Here is a 6989-nt window from a genome sequence, read left to right on the forward strand (position 1 = left end):
TTTTCACAGAGCTAGAACAAATAATGTCACAATTTGTATGGAAACACAAAAAACCTCGAATAGCCAAAGTAATCATGAGAAAGAAGAATGGAACTGGAGGAATCAACCTGCCTGACTTCAGACTCTACTACAAAGCCACAGTCATCGAGACACTATGGTACTGGCACAAAGACAGAAATATAAATCAATGGAACAGAATAGAAAGCCCAGAGATAAATCCACGAACCTATGGACACCTTATCTTTGACCAAGGAGGCAGGGATATACAATGGAAAAAAGACAACCTCTTTAACAAGTGGTGCTGGGAAAACTGGTCAACCACTTGTAAAAGAATGAAACTAGAACACCTTCTAACACCATACACAAAAATAAACTCAAAATGGATTAAAGATCTAAATGTAAGACCAGAAACTATAAAACTCCTAGAGGAGAACATAGGCAAAACACTCTCCGACATAAATCACAGCAGGATCCTCTATGACCCACCTCCCAGAATATTGGAAATAAAAGCAAAAAGAAACAAATGGGACCTAATGAAACTTAAAAGCTTTTGCACATCAAAGGAAACTATAAGCAAGGTGAAAAGACAGCCCTCAGATTGGGAGAAAATAATAGCAAACGAAGGAACAGACAAAGGTTTAATATAAAAAATATACAAGCAACTCCTGCAGCTCAATTCCAGAAAAAATAAATGACCCAATCAAAAAATGGGCCAAAGAACTAAACAGACATGTCTCCAAAGAAGACATACAGATGGCTAACAAACACATGAAAAGATGCTCAATATCACTCATTATCAGAGAAATGCAAATCAAAACCACAATGAGGTAACATTACATGCCATTCAGGATGGCTGCTATCCAAAAGTCTACAAACAATAAATGCTGGAGAGGGTGTGGAGAAAAGGGAACCCTCTTACACTGTTGGTGGGAATGCAAACTGTTACAGCCGCTATGGAGAACAGTGTGGAGATTTCTTAAAAAACTGGAAATAGAGCTGCCGTATGACCCAGCAATCCCACTTCTTGGCATAGACACCAAGGAAATCAGAATTGAAAAGGGGCATGTGCACCCCAATGTTCATCGCAGCACTGTTTATAATAGCCAGGATATGGAAGCAACCTAGATGTCCATCATCAGACAAATGGATAAGGAAGCTGTGGTACATATACACCATGGAAAATTACTCAGCCATTAAAAAGAATTCATTTGAATCAGTTCTAATGAGATGGGTGAAACTGGAGCCCATCATACAGAGTGAAGTAAGCCAGAAAGATAAAGACCAATACAGCATACTAACGCATATATATGGAATTTAGAAAGATGGTAACGATAACCCTATATGCAAAACAGAAAAAGAGAAACAGATGTACAGAACAGACTTTTGGACTCTGTGGGAGAAGGTGAGGGTGGGCTGTTTAGAGAGAACAGCATTGAAGCATGTATATTATCTATAGTGAAACAGATCACCAGCCCAGGCTGGATGCATGAGACAAGTGCTCGGGGATGGTGCACTGGGAAGACCCAGAAAAATCGGGTGGAGAGGGAGGTGGGAGGGGGGATCGGGATGGGGAATACATGTAAATCCATGGCTGATTCATGTCAATGATTGGCAAAAACCGCTACAATATTGTAAAGTAATTAGCCTCCAACTAATAAAAATAAATGGGAAAAAAAAAGAAACATTTATTCAGTACCTAACTTGGAGCTTTCCCTCTGTTATTTACTTAAATTTTATATTTAATTTTTTTGTTGAAGTGCAGTTGATTTACAATGTTGTGCCAATCTCTGTTTTATAACAAAGTCACTCAGTTCTATACATATAGGCATTCTTTTCTATATTCTTTTCCATTATGGCTTATCACAGGGTCCATATTGAATATAGTTCTCTGTGCTATACAGTAGGACTTTGTTGTTTCTTTTTTATTTATTAGGACTCATAGTAGGCCATAAGATGACCTCAACACATAGGTAATCAATTAATTTTTTAGCTTAGCCTCTGGATAAACCAGCATTAAATGACATGAATATGTCTTCAAGCCAGAGTCTACTGTCTGAGCCGCCAGGGAAGCCTCATATAAATACAAACATACATACACACATACATATATACATATATATATATATACACACACATACATACATACATACATATACATACACACACACACACACACACACATATTAACACATGCTCATGAGTCTTAACGACTGGACGACCAGGGAATTCTCTAGCTGCTACTTTCTTTTTTTTTAGTTCTATTTTTTCCACTTTTTTTTCAAAAATTAAACTTTATTTTGTATTGGACTATAGCCAGTTCACAAGGTTGTGAGTTTCAGGTGGACAGCAAAGGGTAGTTGCTATTTTCAATGAATGATGGAAAAGACAGAAACAGGAACATATGTTAAAAGAAGAAAGCTTAAAGTTGTAAGAGACATTGTTTCTAGGAAATTCTTTGTGTTTGCTCAAGTCATCTAAGCTTGTTTATCTCAGTCATTTCAAGCAGGTTTCTAATGAGCCATTGACCAGCACTCCTAAAAAGCCAATCAAAGAGCACGTCCTGCAATCAATGACTCATTAAACAAACATTCACTGAGCACCTACCATGTACCAGGTTGTGTGTTAGATACTGGGGCTACAGAGATGTGGTGTCACAGCCTGCTTTGAAGTATGGTTTAAGTGGGAGAAGGTCAACAGGCAAGAGTTCAAAGGTCTGTCAAGGGGATTCTTGGAAGACCTCTCAGAAGGGCCAGGAGCATGCCAGTTTGCAGCTGGGGTGTTTGAAAGTACCCAATAGATAACTCTCGCCAACCTGAAGTGTGAATAACTTAACAAAGATAAAACAAAGAAGTTGGCAGGTAGAGAGGAAAATGTTAACTTCACCCTTGATAGAGCTGATACTGGAGAATGTAGTGGCCCAATTGGTAAAGAATCTGCCTGCAATGCAGGAGACCTGGGTTCGATCCCCGGGTTGGGAAGATCCCTGGGAGAAGGAAATGGCAACCCACTCCAGTGCTCTTGCCTGGAGCATTTCATGGATAGACGAGGACAGGCTTCAGTCCATGGAATTGCAAAGAGTCAGGACACAGCTGTGCGACTTTCATTTTTTTTCACTTTCGTATTCCAACAAGGGAGCTTCCCAATCAGAATTAGACTGATCCACCCACCCAGCAACCAGGGACAGAGCCTGCCCCTGGAGCACTGGAAGGCAACGGTTGCTCACTGGGGCAGCTTGTACTCAGAAAGTTAGGGTTTAGACAATACATGCCCACATATTGTCTGCATGGTGTAAACGGTGTGGTGTAAATGTGTAAACGTGTATAAATGAACTTTAATCCTTAAAGTTAATCCTTAGATTAATTAATCCTTAGATTAATCCTTAGAGGTGGTTAGTTAGCATTTGAACCCACATTCCAGAGAAGTTTAAGCGCTACAAATGTCATTGTCTAAATCCATACCCAGAGGATGTTAATAAGTATGTTAGAGATAGTTCATCATTGCCAAAATGACTGGTATTTGATATGTTTGTGTGTATATATATATATATATATATTGCAAGCTACAAAGATTATACTGGCCTAACGGTCCTCACAGAAGTAAGGGAGCTCTCTGGGGTCTCTTCTATGAGAGAGTCATTCATGAAGGCTTCACCCTAATGACCTAATCACCTCCCAAAGGTCCCACTTCTTACTACCGTCACCTTGGGAATAGGTTTCAATACACAAATTTTGAGGGGGACATAGTAGGGACAGAGGATTGTAGGGTCATCTCTAATTTCAACAGGTGAGTACAATTCACAGAGAAGCATTCAATCTATAAATATTTGTTGGGCCATTAATATATAAATAGCAAATATATAGTAGTAACACTAGGTGGTAGATGGTATTTCCAAAGATAACCACCACCATTTTCCAAGGGTAAAATTCTTTTCTGTATGCTATGTATATAGTGCCCAGAAACCAGGGGCCCTGAAATATGTTTCTTATGTGCAGTAGATGATTAACTTCTGCATACACATTGCCTTTGAGAAGGGAATGGCAACCCACTCCAAGATTCTTGTCTGGAGAATCCCATAAGCACAATGCCTGGCATGTGGTCGTTTCTCAGTAAATACCTACTGAATAAATGGATAAATCTAGAAGAAGCATAATACCCCTCTGTGTTAGCTAGCCATTGCTGCATAGCAAATTGCCCCAAACGTTAGCATCTTAAAACAATGATCATTTCTTATCTCAGTTTCTGTGAGTGAAAAGTCAGAAAGCAGCCTGGCTGGGTGGTTCTGGCTCAAGCTCTCTCACAAGGTTGCAGTCGAGGTGTCAGCTAAGACTACAGTCATTCAAAGCTTGATGAGGCAAGAAGACCCCCTTCCAAAAATACTCACGAGGTTGTTGGCCAGAGTTGCCAGTTCTCTTGTCATGTTGGCTTCCTCATCGGGCTGCTCACACAGGGCAGCCGGCCTGCTCCGGAGCAGATGATGATGATGCAAAAGAAAGGCCACATTGCCCTTTATGACCAAGTCTCCACTCACCATCACTTGGGCCTTATTCTGTTCATTGGAACCAAGGCACTAAGTTCAGCCACCACTTCAGGGAAAAGGATTACAAAATATCAGAGGATCACTGGGGACCATCGTGGAGGGCTACCTACCACACCTTGTGAATTGTTAACTGACTGCAAACAGCAGCTTCCAAATGCTCAGACAGGTGTGTTCTTTGCTGTGAAAGTGGTTATAGATTGCTTATCAACCTCTCTCTCCTAGTTTGGCAAACACAGTAACACTACTACCTCTTTGCTTTTCAAATGCAAAGGGCACTTCAGCAGGTAAATGGACAGTGATAACAACTACTTTTGCACTGCAAAGATTCCAGGTTGGTTCAGACTAATTGCTTTGAGCAAGTTTTGGTCCCCATCTTTATTTAAATTAAAAAAAAATTTTTTTGGCTGCACAGGATCTGGAATCTTAGTTCCCCGGCCAGGGATTGAACCCACATCCCCTGTGCTGGAAGCACAGAGTCTTAACCACTGGACTGCCAGGGAAGTCCTATCTTTGAAGCACAAGATTGTTGTTTGCCTAGAATGGAAGTTCAGTTTGTATTTCTCAAGCCCATCTTCACCAATTCAGCAAAGCTACGTACCAGTTTGAGCATTAAAAAGAAAAACTACTAATTCTGATAGTCCATTTTATTTAAACTCTTGGTCTAAGATGACCTGTAAAAACAAGCAAAGTATTAGGTTGCTGCAAACGTAATTGCAGTTTCAGACCACGAATTTTAAATCATTATAACTAGACTCAAACACATCTTTATGAATCAAAATAGGAACCATTACAATCAACACATTTTTGCCAACGAGAAATAAGTTTGTTTATTTCTCAAGCATACAAATCTGTGCTTTGCGAAAACAGAAATCTAGACCAATGGAACAAGACAGAAGGCAAGAATATACAGTGGGGCAAAGACAACCTCTTCAATAAGTGGTTCTGGGAAAACTGGACAGCCCCATGTAAAAGAAAGAAATTAGAACACTTCTTAACACCATATACAAAGATAAACTCAAAATGTATTAAAGATCTAAGTGTAAGACCAGAGAATATAAAACTCATAGAGGAACACATAGGCAGAACACTCAATATCATAAATCAAAGCAAAATCCTCTATGATCCACCTCCTAGAGTAATGGAAATAAAAAGAAAAGTAAACAAGTGGGACCTGATAAACTGAAAAGCTTTTGCACAGCAAAGAAATCTATAAAAAAGGTGAAAAGACAACACTCAGGACGGGAGAAAATAATGGCAATTAAAACAACTGACAAAGGATTAATTTCCAGTATATACAAGCATCTCATACAACTCAATACCAGAAAAACAGCCCAATGAAAAAGGGGGAAAAAACCTAAACAGACATTTCTCCAAAGAAGACATACAGATGGCTAGAAAAGACATGAAAAGATGCTCAAAACGCTCATTATTAGAGATAGGCAAATCAAAACTACAATGAAGTATCACATCACACCAGTCAAAATGGCCCTCGTCAAAAAGTCTACAAACAGGAGAGGGTGTGGATAAACACTTGCACTGTTGGTGGGAATGTAAATTCATACAGTCACTATGGAAGATGGTATGGAGATTCCTTTAAAAATTAGAAATAAAACCACCCTAAAACCCAACAATCCCACTCGTAGGCATATACCCTGAGGAAACCAAAGTTGAAAAAGACACAGGTACCCCAATGTTCACTGCAGCACTATTTACAAGAGCTAGGACATGGAAGCAACATAGATGTCCACCAACAGATGAATGGATAAAGAAGTAGTGATACATATATACAAGGGAATATTACTCAGCCATAAAAGGAACATATTTGAGTCAGTTCCAATGAGGTAGATGAACCTAGAGCCTATTATACAGAGTGAAGAAAGTTAGAAAGAGAAAGAGAAATATCATATACTGACACATATATATGGAATCTAGAAAGATGGTACCAAAAATTTATCTCCAGGGCTGCAATGGAGAAAGAGACACAGAGAACAGACTTATGGACATGGGGAGAAGCCAGGAGAGGGTGAGATGAATGGAGAGAGTAACATGGAATCTTACATTACCATATGCAAAATAGATAGCCAAGGCAAATTTGCTGTATATCTCAGGGATCTCAAACAGGGTCTCTGTACCAACCTAGAGGGGTGGGATGGGGAGGGAGATGAGAGGGAGGTTCAAGAGGGAGGGGACATATGTATACTTAAGGCTGATTCATGTGGAGGTTTGACAGAAAACAACAAAATTCTGTAAAGCAATTATCCTTCAATTAAAAAAGAAATTTTAAAAATGAATGATTTTTAAAAAATCCGTGCTTCAGGATTTGATTAAATTCTTGGAAATCATTTTCTGCCTCCTGCTGGTTGTGGAAGCATCTCCCCCACAAAAAGTTGTCAAGATGCCTGAAGAAGTGGTGGGCGGTTGGCAAGAGGTCAGGTGAATATGGCGGATGAAG

This window comes from Muntiacus reevesi, chromosome X, assembly GCF_963930625.1.
Source record: "Muntiacus reevesi chromosome X, mMunRee1.1, whole genome shotgun sequence".
NCBI classification, from domain to species: domain Eukaryota; kingdom Metazoa; phylum Chordata; class Mammalia; order Artiodactyla; family Cervidae; genus Muntiacus; species Muntiacus reevesi.